The sequence below is a fragment of the Amblyomma maculatum genome, chromosome 1 (genome assembly GCF_055883805.1).
Source record: "Amblyomma maculatum isolate TAMU_Amacu chromosome 1, ASM5588380v1, whole genome shotgun sequence".
NCBI classification, from domain to species: domain Eukaryota; kingdom Metazoa; phylum Arthropoda; class Arachnida; order Ixodida; family Ixodidae; genus Amblyomma; species Amblyomma maculatum.
The window spans coordinates 387707768-387722309 of NC_139344.1; positions in this window are offsets into that span (position 1 = coordinate 387707768).

The following is a 14542-nucleotide window of genomic DNA, read 5'->3' on the forward strand; positions in this document are numbered from 1 at the left end:
ATCCGCCACCGCGCGTTCCACTGCGCATGCCCAGACACCCCTTGATGCCGATAGATGGCGCCATAATACTGGATGTCGGCACATAGACCTGCCGCGCCGGGATCAATCAGCTTGAGCGTCCGCCCACGCGCGAATAGAGAGTCACGGGGACGGATCGCGGATCACGGTAAGCTAAATCTCTCTATTAGTGTCGTCCATCTACCGCGGACCTCGCGCGGTGTTTCCACCGTGCGAGCGGTTTGTGCAAGTAAGGTTATACAGACAGCAACTTTCTATACCCGGGTATCTCTGGCATATGTACTCTGCCTCCATCTTATTTTGTTATAGTTAATGTTTAGGCTACTTCTCCACCCTCCTCACGTTATTTCTGGTTCCCTCCAAGTGCCCACAATGCACAAGAAAAGTTTGAGGCCACTAACCTTATGGGACATAAGTTTTACTTCCAGGGGTATATATAACAGGCATTACACGACAGCAAAATTTTAAGCTTTTTAGAATATTTCCGGAACTTTACGTTTGCACCCTGCGCATTACATTGACGACCGCCAAAGAACAACCTTCCTGGTGAAACGCCTACTTTTATTATGTTAACTGACTGCCGCTTTACGAACGCCGGTGCGGTTACTAGCATAGCCTGCGTTTATGAAAACCTCGTAGTTGGTTGGCGAGTACAAATGTAACACGTGTTATCAACGATCATCCTTAGTCATAGTTAACGCTGGCGGCATTCTTCCAGCGAAAAACTTGCGGCCCTCCGAAGCATAGAGCGCTCCGCACGTATTCACACAAACCTTGCTGAGCCCATCTTTGTCTATTCGCTTCCTTTTCGTTAACGTTTTGTTCCGAAGTGAAAGAGGCGTTCGTGGAAAACCCAGAGTGGCCTAACGTCAATAGCATTGCTAACAAAGTCGGGTGGCACCCGACGTTGTTTCGATGGAGGCGAAAAGCAAGGCGCCCGTGTGCTGTGCGATGTCGGTGCACGTTAAAGAACCCCAGGTGGTCGAAATTTCCGGAGTCTTCCACTACGGCGTCTCTCATAGCCTGAGTTACTTTGGGACGTTAAACCCCACAAACCAACCAACCAACCAACCAACCAACCAACCAACCAACCAACCAACCAACCAACCAATATTTTCCTTGCTGTCGTAACCTGATATTTCGGCAAAACACTTTAAAAGATAAGAAATATACGAATGACACTGTAAGTGATACTGTAAGTCAGACATAGCATTGCTAGTTGTTGAACAATTGCCACCACTGTCTTGTCCGCTCTTCCCGCTGTTTTTCGTCCAAATTGAATGCATACTTTGCGCGAGCTTTACGCGGGTATTCAGCACTTCACTTCCAAAGCGTTGAAGCCGATAGCAAACAAGAATAATGTGATGGAGAAAGTCACAATGTGTCTAACAACAAATTACACTCTATTAAAGAGCAAAACATGCGAGAGTAATAGAAGTGGTGGCATATAACAGCTTGTCCATGACTTTCTCCAGGGTATGCTGGAAGACATATGTTGCCAGCTGCAGAAAAGAAAGCCCCACCCGCGAAAGCAACGCTTCCCGAGGCAGCTAGTCTGTTTAGCTTGGGCCTTCCTCTTAAACCGAATAAAGAAACAGCGCAGAGCAACAGGAATTTTGTGAAATGTGGCAACAAAGGGAATATGCGCGGCTGCTGGACGGAAACACTGCCGACTGATGTTCGGTTGTTTTCACGACCATATAGCCAACAGGGTAACCAACAGCAACAGCACAGGTTAGTCAGGAGGAACCTTCTCATTAAGCTAGGCAGAAAAGAAAATGGAAAAAGCGGACTCTGTTTCGATGAACATAACAATCTATTCGATTTCCTATCGTGTTGATTTTCAACGTAGTCCCCAAAAAGCAAAGCATATGCGGCGCTGAAAGCAGCTTGGCTGCGCTTTTTCCGCTCCTTTTTGTATCTTTTATAATCTCACCGAACTCTCTAGTACATAAGCCAGTTGTAGTCTTCGAGCCAGCGCGCGAGGTTGAGAGGAAGTCATGCCCAAGCTGTATCCATACCCGAAGACCTCCCCAAGGACTTGGAACCGAGAGCAGCTCGCGGGTGAAATATCGCCTTTCAACTGGACCCCGCCCAGTGTTTAAACAAAGAACGCGCCAGGCCCCCTGGGCGCGCGACGAGTAATGATTAGCCCCGGCACCGCGGGACAAGAAGGCCCCCAAGACAAACAAGCCGGGACCAAAATGAATACGCTTCCACGTAATGGCCAATGCGGGGCACCTCAACGAAGACCTGGAGAGAGAGCGAGAGAGAGAGAGAGAGAGAGAGAGAGAGAGAGAGAGAGAGAGAGAGAGAGAGAGAGAGAGAGAGAGAGAGAGAGAGAGAGAGAGAGAGAGAGAGAGAGAGAGTGAAAGCAAACGGTTGAACTCGAGGGGAAAAGAAAAAAAAAAGTGAATGAAATACAAAGAAGATTGGATGACAAAACCCTAAAGAGTGTCCCGAAGAGTCACGTTATGGCCCCGCCGTTGCTTGGAGAGAACGCAGCATCTCAGTGAGTTGTCCCGAAGAGTCACGTTATGGCCCCGCCGTTGCTTGGAGAGAACGCAGCATCTCAGTGAGTTGGAAACGACAAGCCTGGTCAGCGGAGGAGAAAGTGGTCATGACGAATGACCGGCCGCTGCAACGAGGAAAGGTGTCGTTCCTCTTAAAGCGGATGCAGCGCGCGCTGCGGCGACTTCGCGATGGATGAGTTCGGGCTAAATGAACTGCACTACGGGAGGGAGAAAGAAGTGGGCATTCCTTTTACCTCTCCCAACTTTGTGCGCGCCCCCAACACGAGTAAGTCTGAAATGCGGTTTCAAACCATGGAGTCCTCTAAACTAATGATGAGCATATGCCTGCGAGTTCGTTTTGATCGTAAACGGGGAAATCCAACGAACGTAGTAAAAACTGCGCTGACTTTCGTCGTGTTATGAAGGCGTAGAAATGCAATGAACGAACATACTGCACGGTCGAAGTGAAGCACTCTGCTTGTTGGTTGCCTCTACTGCGCTGTAAGGATAAATAAGTACCGATTCGCGCATTTTGTTCTTGCTCTATCTTCCCTGCTCATCCCATTCTAAGATCGTATGATCACATTGCACGTGTACTTCCCATTGTCAGCGTATTTATGTGATTGGGCGCTTTAACCATTCCTGCATTTCCTCACGACCGTCAACAGGCGCATATTCTCGCAGTTAGAAGGCGCACTGCTCGTCAACACAAATGCAAAGAGTGCAGATTGTTACCAAGAATTGGCACGCCATCAGACGTGTTGCAGTAAATGGCTAAAACATCCGAAGAAATCGCAGCTAGTACTCTGATGCATTTACTCCCTTTACAGCTCCCCTCGCCCCCCCTTCCCCCCATCCGGGAGTTCTTTCCTTTGAGGCTTGTATGAGCTCAAGACCAACACCTAATTATAGCTTTGTCCTCCTACAGCAACAAGCAGCTGAGTTTCGCGAGAAGTTCTCACTGGAACGGAATGTCATAACTTAGCCAACATTTTCCCTTGAGCCCATCTTTAAGACCTTAGTGCTTGTGACTTTGAACGCACTGAAGAGAGATGTGCTCATTAGCGGTCGCTCATCCATACCGTTGGAAATGAAGTTTCAAGGGACCGAGCGAAAGCGCCAGCAGCAAGCGCGAAGCAAACGTTCGCGACACGCGTGTTAAAAACACGAAAGAGTAAAATAACAAAATAAAAAGAGAACGTCAAGAAAAACAGGAACTGCCATGATGCGTGTTTCTGGCGATGAAAGTGAGCAAACAATGGAAAAACAACGTACACTTGTCGGAAGCTGTTGACAAATTGTGTTGTCTCAAAGGATGAACTACGCTGCGGTCGCGACCTCGCAATAAGGCGTTCTTCAACAGGGCTACACGGTCCGCAGGTGCTTATATTTTACTCACGCAGAACGAGCTGTTGCGGTGGAGATATAAGCGCGTGAACGCTTGGCTGCTCTCTTCGACCAAGGGTGAATAATTGCCCTAATGCGCGTGCGAACAAAGAGATTAATTACGGCTGCCGAGTCAAAATGAGAGGCTCTTCACGAAGCACTACTCACACGAGGAGCCATTTCTCAGAAGCACAACTTTTTATTATTATTCTTTTGCTTCTTATCGTTACAGAAACAAAGTACAGGAATAAATATTACCATAAAACGAAGGAACGGACTTGCTGCACCGGTTATTGCTGAACTGCGAGAAGGGCGATCGTAGACGAAGTTGAAAGCGCATGATCATAAATCAACAGTCTTACAAGGAACCGAAAAATTGCCATCCTTGCAAAGGTTCTATCTCCTGTGCAGCGCATTTACTTCGGAGTAGAAAATGAAAATGGCTCGCGTCACGGTAGATAGCTCGTCCTCTGCATGCTCTTGGTGAGTCTTAGAACACTGGTAATGAGCAAGCGTTATGGTACCACGCTTTCCGTTCATTATGTACGCGAATAACTGCCTGCAATTACACAGTCTGTTCATTCGCCATCAGTGTTAATCACTGCGAATGTAGTGATTATTTCACTTACAAGTAGCGCGAACACCTTCCCATTTTGGTAGCATTTCCAGGTCTTCTAGAGGGCCATGCTCTAAAGCTGACGATGTTTGCATAGACGAACCTTCGACCCGCGCACTAGGATGTTCGTGTGCTCAGTTCCTTTGTTCAATTAACTTGCTTATCACTGTTATCGTTAAAGCCCAGCCAAAAAACCCTACGAGTCACGATAACCTCACACAGATTTCTCATACTAAACTCATATAAATGTCATATAATCTCATAAAAATATCATTCAACGTGCGATATTATATGAGATTGTATGGGATTTGTATGAGTTTAGTATGATATTAGTATGAGAAATCTGTATGAGGTTATTGTGACACGGTGTTTTCGCTAGGGAGTGCCCCCGAAAAGTGCTGCCTTCCTGCGACAGATATTCGAAATTGACATTTCCTTAGCATGTATCCTCCTTCAAAAGCGATATTACACTAGGGTCCGTATTCTGAGTTTGCGTCGTTGTCGAAGTGTCGCTATCTCACGTGACCTTGAGTCATCTTATTGGTCGAAACGCCGGAACATGATGTTGCCACCTCTTGCGCGGTTCCGTAGTGGCAGCTCCCGGTTCCGGCATTTCGGCTAATCGGATGACTCGAGCTCACGTGAGATAGCGACACTTCGACAATGACGCAGTACGTGCATAGTACCGCTCAGCTGTAGATACTGCGTGCTATCGTAGAAAATAGTGATTCGCTAGAGCAATTCACTTCCACGGGGAAGTATTCCGCGCATGCGCAGATGGCCTCCATGACTGCGCTGACGCAGTGGGTCGCCGCGTAAGCGGGTTATTGAGAGGATTGAAATGTCTCGGTTTGCGCTACGCTGAAACATAAGGGCTTAGGGATGGCTGGCGGCCACAGTGCGCTCGCTACGCCGATTTGCAAGTCAGTCGATGCAAAGACGACTGCCAACACACAAGATGCATGCAACCACTGTGAAAACTTGTCAACTTTCTCTTATGCGGTTTTGCGGACGCGAACGCCTTCGCTCTCAGCAACTGCTTTTCTGTACAATATCTGCACTGAGAGTAAGCGTTGACAACAGCTTGATAAAGTTCAGTAAGGTATAGGCGTGCAAAGTGAATTTGGACAAACCAGCCATTTGGCATTCATACAGAAATCTCGTCGCCTCCCATAACAGAAGATTTTAGCGATTCGCGTACCGCTATATTGTCTCACATCGGCCATCACCGCGCATGCGCTTATGACCCCGACATGGTTTGGTATGTTCATTATACTGGCTTGCCCGTTATTGTCCAAATATAGGCTATCCACGCATACTGCATGATTTGCGGATAATGACCGCTGTGAGTAGTAGTGCACACGCTATGTTAGAGCTTCCCAATCGTGTGCAGATGACTGCACGCCACAGAGAACCATCTTACGAGTTTGGAAACGTTGGCGTATGCGTGGTGCCTCTGCCGCTATTTCTATATCACGCGTCGCCGCTCCGCAGAAAATGTACCGCTCCGCTGTAGAACTGTCAAGTGCGCATCGTGAAACTGCCTAAACAGGCCATATATCTCTCCCTCTGCTCATATAAGCGCTGAATCTTATTTCGCCGTAAAACTCGATCTGGTCGTCGCAATTATACTTCGTCTCACGAGACCATTGCAGCAGTGCGAAAAGCAGAGGCACCCCGGTCAAATCAGAATCACGCGCACTACAATAGGCATTTGTGCTCCTACGCGCCTTTCGCCCCAAATTGGCGGGGGTGACAGTAGGAGCACAATTTCAAGGGATCCTCTTCCGTTTGCAGTGCTGCAGATATTTTGTGAGACGAAGTATAGCAAACGTTTTGAGAAGATGGAGAAGATGGCTGGCGCAGACAGCCATAAGGAAGTGACGACACGTTATACAAAGCTAATTACGTTTATTGTATTGGTCATGGTACTAATTTTTCTTTCTTGGAGCGCATCGTTCTGCAAAGTAAAGACTGCGCGTATGCGGCCGGGATTAAGCCTGCGCGCGCTTTGTGCGTAAAGTTCTGAGAATTTCCTGACTTCTTGAAGAGCAGCGCAAATTCCATCTGCGCCGCTCACAGGCAATCGCGCAGGGCGCAACGCGTCGTCTCCTCTCCGAGCCAGCAACAAGGAGTCTCATTCGGCTCTACAGTGCGAGCACGCAATCTGCTCATTTCGTACCCGGCAGGGGAGGGGGAAGGGGGGAACTTAATCGCCTTCATCCGGTGAAAAATGCGCTTGATCTGCATTACGTTCGGGCAGCATGCAAATTGCGTGCACTTCTCTTATCGCCTTACCGAGAACACAGCTCGTTGCGCCGCCTTTGTTTTATTAGGCAAACGAGGCTTAGCAAACCGTGTACTACAACACGGCTTGTTCAGGAATCAACCACCGCGACGTGGGCTAACAGGCTTCGCGGTTCGTTAACCCTAGAGCTGCCATCGGCGCTTGAATATCTGCATGCCTTATTCCCAACGCTGTTCTTTTCGTTTTTCTCGCAAGGCGCTTTATCGAAAGCGAGTGATTTTGATCCAGTCGGTTATAATTTCGCTTTTGCGTCTGTCCCTGAAAGAATGTGCAACTGCAGACTTGGGAAGAATGAGTCAAAAGGGGCCTCAAAATGTAGAAGTGCGTGCCTTTACTTTCGCTTCACTCGATCACTCCAACGTACGCAACCGATAGTGCGACGTCTATTGAAAGTTTGAAACATCCGACAGATTGCGAGGATGTATACCTGGGGGTCAGTCGGATCTTCAGTGAGCTGTTAGCGTGCGTATACCGAGAGTGGAGTTTCACGTGGGTTACTTGGAGTGCGTTAACTTAAAAATGGCAAGTTCATTATAGCTTCCCACTATATTTACGAACCAATAGCTCGCTGCAGGAAGAAAGTTGCTAGCTGTGAGCCATGTTTACTCGAGACTGCCGAATTTCAGAGATGTTATCGTGGCCAATTTTGCAAGTGACTCGCGATTTCGCAGCCATGTTTCTAGAACACAAACGTGCGGAAGGAGACAATTAAGGGAATGAAGAGAGAAGTTAGATTGCTAGTAGACGAGCGAAATGATGCCAAAATTCTGAACTACATGCGAGAGAATGCACTTGCTCACTGCATAGAACATCAGTTTACTCCGATATATACTACTAACGTACGATGTGCTGCTAGGCAGGCAAGATGGATATATTGCTGTAAGGTCTCCTCGATTTTTTACGCAAGTATTACATGTCTATACGTCTGCATATGGACTCAATATTGACCGTCCCTGCGACGCGCACACAGCTGATGCTTCTAATTTCCCCTTCTAACTCCCGCACTCTGCATACTAAGCTCGACGGTTGCTTAAAGCGGAGTCAGTCCGCTTAACAAGAACCTTCGCGTGATTTCCGGCTACTTCTGCGTGGGGACGCTAGTTAAAGCACGATCGAAGGCGACCGGACCGAAAAGTTCGTGATGGCCAACACGCACGGAAAGTGGCCGTTGGCGGTCTACGTCGACTTTCCGCGGCGAGTGCCTGTTGCTGTATACGAACGGCCTTCCAAAGGTTGCCTCGCCGGCTTGACTTGGGCGGATAATCTGTGCTGGGGATGAACAAACATTTCCTTTCACGTTGTTTCCACGCACGCACTCGGCCACTTTCGAGCACGATGCTGCGACGAGACACGAAATAACGGCGACGATTTATGCGAAGTTTACCTCATGCGAGAGGAAGGAACGGTTTAAGCCGCACGCACAGCGTAATCTCGCAGTTCCGAGAAAGTGTGAGACGGCGATCGCGAACGGACGTGATCCAAAATCGAAATAGGAAAAACCTAAGAGAGAACGGAATGTTTCAAGTTAATGAGGTGAGAAATAAAAATGTCAAGTGAAAAAGCTGTGCATCCGGGAAAACGCGCAATGCAGGGTTATATAGTAGTAGCCACAAGCATGAAAGAAGTTCTCGGAAATTTCTTATGGCCCGAGTATTCCAGGAAAGACAGCGCATGCAGTCACAGTCGCAGGCATTTTAAAATGAGTTTGCGACGCTTTTATCTTCATCACCATCAGCCGGACTATACACCGATTGCAGGGCGAAAGCCTCCCCCTTACATTCCTCCAATTAACCCGGTCCTATGCTAGCTGCATCCGCTTGACTTCTGCGAACTTTTTAACCTCAAGCACCCACCTAAATTTCTGCCGTTCCCTGGTACGCTTTCCTTCTCTTGGAACCAAGTTTGTTACCCTTGGAGACTATCGGTTCCCTTCTCTTCGCATATTTGTCCAACCCATGTCCATTTCTTCTTCTTGATTTAGATTAGAATGTCATTGCTTCGAGTTATTTCTCTGACCACGGTGCACCCTGGTCGCGCCCTATCTCTTAACGGTGCACATTCCATAACTCTCTGTATTGTCGATCCTTGACTGAAGTAGGAACTTTTTCATTGTTCTCCACATTTCAGCCACATAGGTGAGCATCGGTAAGATGCTAGTCACATAATCTGCGAGTACTTGCCAAATGCACTTCATCCCAAATGCACTCCATCCCATGTTATTTCCATCTGGTGGTCCGGGTCTGCGGCTGCTACAAGTAGACATATTCGCCTACTACTTCCCGTTCTTCGCCACCTTTTGTTAACTGCTGTCCCTTTCCGAGGCTGTTATTGTCTTAGTCTTCTTTTAGACTGACTCTTTTAAAAGAAGACTAAGGCAATGTTTAACAGCATCGGAACAGGCTCGGATAGCGTTTATAGACGCTTCCATAGGCGTGCCTTAAATTGAAGAAACAGACACAGAGACGGATTACTGTCGATTTGTGCAAAGAGGTTCAGATCCATTTTTTTTCTGGCGTTCAAAACATAAATCAGGCCTATGCATGCGTCATTTTGTGCGAGCAAGTATCTGTAGATCCCACCCCGATACGAGCGTGCGCCCCTTACTGCAGCATTCCTCAGTACATCCGCGGCAAAAAGAAAAGAAATAAAAATACACACACACACACACGTGTGTGTGTGTGTGTGTGTGTGTGTGTGTGTGTGTGTGTGTGTGTGTGTGTGTGTGTGTGTGTGTGTGTGTGTGTGTGTGTGTGTGTGTGTGTGTGTGTGTGTGTGTGTGTGTGTGTGTGTGTGTGTGTGTGTGTGTGTGTGTGTGTGTGTGTGTGTGTGTGTGTGTGTGTGTGTGTGTGTGTGTGTGTGTGTGTGTGTGTGTGTGTGTGTGTGTGTGTGTGTGTGTGTGTGTGTGTGTGTGTGTGTGTGTGTGTGTGTGTGTGTGTGTGTGTGTGTGTGTGTGTGTGTGTGAGAGAGAGAGAGAGAGAGAGAGACATATATACTCACGCCAGAACAGTTACCACAGAAGGCTTGTGGACCAGTATCCCGCATGTGCATTTGTTGCGGCTATATTCAAAGCACCTTTTTGAAGTGACAGATTCACTACGGGTAAAGACGGGTTTCGTCGTCTGTTTCGCGTGTTTCCCAGATCGCCGTGCGTATCCCAGCGCCTGAACCACAGTCAAGCTAAAGATCAACGGTCAAGGTTAAAGGTCGGGGTTAAAGCTCAAGGTCAATGTCAAAGTGAGAGTGTGAGAGGGGTCAGTTACACTACGGGGGCGCTGTGTGTCAGACGTGACGCGGTGACATCTGACTACTGTACTGACGTCAAGTCTCGAGTATATAAGGGGGAGCGGAGCGCCTCCGGCCTGAGCCAGGCCATGCAGCCGGAGGAAGAGCAGGTGAGTCGCCGTACCGAGTACAGTAGAAGGTTGGCTACTTCGGACGATCCAGTGCACACTGTGGTCCGAGCAGAAAACTATCGCGGCATAGTTGGTTTAACCAAAACTAAATAAGAGCCTTTTTTTTTTTTTAGTGTACTGCTTACTTCCACGTCGGAGTTCAAAGATCTAGCTGTAATTATTAGAGGTGGGTTCGATGAAGATTTGCTCTCACCCCTACACAAGCTGTCCTAAATGTGACAACTTCCAGTCGTCAATGCATTTGGTTCCAATCCTCTCGTTGCTGTTGTCACTTGTCACTACCTAAGCGCAGTGTTCACGTCGATATATACCGTATATGATCCCCCTACAGCCTTGAGTGGTCCTTTCTGAACTGTAAACTTCTTAGAAAGGGAACTTAACTATAGCTCAAGTGATTTGTAGTTTTCAGTGCAACGAGCTAAATTTCTCTTTTGTTAGTTCTTTGACACTATATCTCAGCAGCAAAGCGCAACATTGATTTTGAAAAATCGGTAGTTAAATGCAGGACACATCTACAAGAAATCGAAAGGACACCTTTCTCAAAGGACACACCATAATAACTGGCAGTAATAGCCCAGCGATGTTGTTTTGTTTTATTTTTCCCCGGACAAACTGCGGTCGGCGTCATCGCATTTTGCGTGCGACAGGTGCTTCGGCCGGCGATATCTTCCTTGCATGTCTTGGTCCTTTGAGAGTACAAAATTAGAGCAATTTCTTTTGCACTAAAACACGGAATCAGTATGTATATCGTTATCATATTCTTGTCATCGATCATCATCTGCCCTCTTAGGTCAACTGCTGAACAAGTATGAAAGCGCATCCCAACAAGCAGCCCTGCGGTAGCTATGGCCTCCTTGAATCCCTAAACCTCCTAATTGTATCTGCATGAATTTCGTCCTTAGTATTTCTCTAATATAAATCCAATGTGGTAGACAAACAATAACATTTCAGCAGTATATCCACGTGCGTTCCGCTTAGTTTAACCCGGCACAGCCAACGAATCGAGCCAGCAGCTCATCGCTATGCAGTGCGGTATGTGCAATGCTGCGCTCGCAAGGCGTAGCGAACGCGCAGCGGTCACGTGCCACGCCCCGAACATTACCATCGCAGATCGCGTGCTCGCTGACGCGCACCAAGGCAGGAGAGCGTGTGAGCACCTTGCACGTGTTTCGCGTGCCAGCCCTTGACTTCGGCCACACGCGCGCTGCTGTGGTCCTCCCTTCGTGGAGATGACGGATGCGAGTTGGCTGCACTGCCCGGTTGGACAGAGCCTGCAGGCACGCAGACAATGTTGCTCAAGATATATCCCTTCCGTGCTCAGGAACTCTGGTATGTCTGCAAGCCCGAAGACGAGGAACATGTAGTGAGTAGTGACTGATGATTTCGCGATGCCAGCCTATCCTTGGAGTGATTCGAAACGGCAAAATCATGCTCCCAATCCACACATTTCTTTGACTTACCAGGGCACGGAGACGGTGCGAGCAAGCATGTCGAACGCAATGCATTTTCTAACACTACAAGCGCACTTGCAAGTCGCCGAGAACTGTGTACACGGACATTACTGATATGTTATTTTGCCTCTCCTTCTTACTTCCTCAATAGACATGGCACATACCCACAGTGAGGTATGTGCCATGTCGTTTTCAGGTCGTTTTCCAATATTCGCCAACTTGACGTCTCAGTGATGTCACGTGCTCACGGAAACGTTACATATTCTCTGCCAGATATGAATACAATGTTTGATGACCTTACGATAGCTTGACAAAAAGAGTAGAAGCACCCAAAACAGCAAACGAGACTCAAAAGCAGCCAAAAATCTCGCATTCCGCAATCCACCATTTTCACCCGCTAATGAGCGTAAGCAGCCCCTAAATTTAGCGGGAAAATCTCTAACTTGGCGACACTGCCAATGTCCACGGTTTAGTGCGAGCATAAGATATCAATAATTAATCTCGACTTAGGCTGTACTATATAAATATTATGAATTATTTTGCTGTTGTTGATGCGGCTGCAAGAAAGAGGAAAATGTTCGGGCCTGTGGGCAGGCTCCTGATGAGTCGCTACTACTTCAACGTGCAGGCAGATGAGTTGTAAGAGATGGGAGAAAAGAGGATGAAAGAAGAGATGCGTGGGTCGCAGCAGCTGCCATCTGCCGAAAGCGAAGACAGCAACTGCGAGATGGAAACTCCTTCACAATCGGCCAAAGGCGCTGGGCCCTAGCCCTATGGTGTCGGGAAGCTACAGCACAGTTATATACCACAAGATAAATAAGGACGACTACAGAAACGACTCCGACACGATCAAGCCTAACATTAGTACGTATCCGTGTTCAGTTTTTTTTTTTTCTTGTTTTTTTTTTTCTGACATGCCTACTACATCGATACACAACGCCAAAAATTAAAAACAAAATAAAGAGGTAGGTCCTATGGGTGAGTATTTGATTTTTGTTTTATTTTGTTCAATCCCAACCGCGCCATCTGCGTTTCGATGAAGGTGAAACGCAAGGCACCCGTATACTGTGCGATGTCAAACTCAGAATACGTTAAAGTGTCCAGGTGGCTGCTATTAACCTATAGCTATCCACTATGGCGTCCCTCATAGCCTAAGTCGCTTTGGGAAGTTAAACCCCATAAATCATAACCTACTTTTTTTTGCTCATTTGTTTCTTGTGGTACCTCCAGAAACAACATGACAGGTGTACAGTTCTCTGATGGAATAAGAGTTACCGAATTCGCCACAGATGCGGACTAACCCGAACCTATAACATGTGCAAACAGCTCTGCCACCTTGACCACTCCGGTCTCGACATACAAAATGCCGCTTCTAGAAAAAATGCTGTATTTAATACTGCGTTGAATCGAATAAGGCTAATGGGGGATTGAGGGTTTGGAGATGGTTTTGAACAATGCCCCCGTTCTGAAGCATTAATTCAATGTGACAATTTAAGAAGAAATGAACGCAATTCGTACTCAAGTAACAATAAAACGATGGTATATCTTCCTGAAAGGTGTGAATGATCGTGGTTATTCTCCCTTTCCCCCCACTCCCCCCCCCCCCCTCTCTCTCTCTCTCTCTCTCTCTCTCTTTATCTATCTATCTATCTATCTATCTATCTATCTATCTATCTATCTATCTATCTATCTATCTATCTATCTATCTATCTATCTATCTATCTATCTATCTATCTATCTATCTATCTATCTATCTATCTATCTATCTATCTATCTATCTATCTATCTATCTATCTATCTATCTATCTATCTATCTATCTATCTATCTATCTATCTATCTATCTATCTATCTATCTATCTATCTATCTATCTATCTATCTATCTATCTATCTATCTATCTATCTATCTATCTATCTATCTATCTATCTATCTATCTATCTATCTATCTATCTATCTATCTATCTATCTATCTATCTATCTATCTATCTATCTATCTATCTATCTATCTATCTATCTATCTATCTATCTATCTATCTATCTATCTATCTATCTATCTATCTATCTATCTATCTATCTATCTATCTATCTATCTATCTATCTATCTAATCTATCTATCTATCTATCTATCTATCTATCTATCTATCTATCTATCTATCTATCTATCTATCTATCTATCTATCTATCTATCTATCTATCTGCCTCAGTCGGTCGTAAATGCGTTCTTTAAGGCAGACAAATCCAATGGCGATAAGGACGTCGACACTGTCTCCTTTAATATAAATGAAATCCTGATGCCATCGGCAACAATACTTATATTTGGCGATTTCTAAAAATGCTGCTGATTCTCTGTCACTCCTCCAATGAAAAACGCGAAATGCTAAAAAAATAAATAAATAAATAAAGATCTCTATTTTCTCTTCTGAGGTAACAGAGCGTCCAAGAAGCGGAAATAATTGCACTTTTAGGCCCAAATGACAAGCGTGACGAATCCTTTAGTTTCAAGTTTTCGCGTATCACGATCGATCACCCTTTCGTAATGGCATCCGATAAGAACTGGATTATATATATATTACTTCTTTTTGTCGACCTACCGCGAATAGCAGTTCGTTGCGCCCTCCACAAAGGTGCGCTTCGTCTTAATCGAAGAGGAACCGTTAATTAAAGTCGTTCTCGCGGACGCCGTCAAGAGGGGCCCCTTCATTAAGCCATTATACGAAGGCTCGCTCACCCAGACCGCTGCAGCCAACTCGTTCTGCGCTCCGTTTTACTTCCCAGAACCATTAAGTGAGTCGCCTCCGAGAGGAGATGGACGCCAGAAACTGTGAGGGACAGCTGCT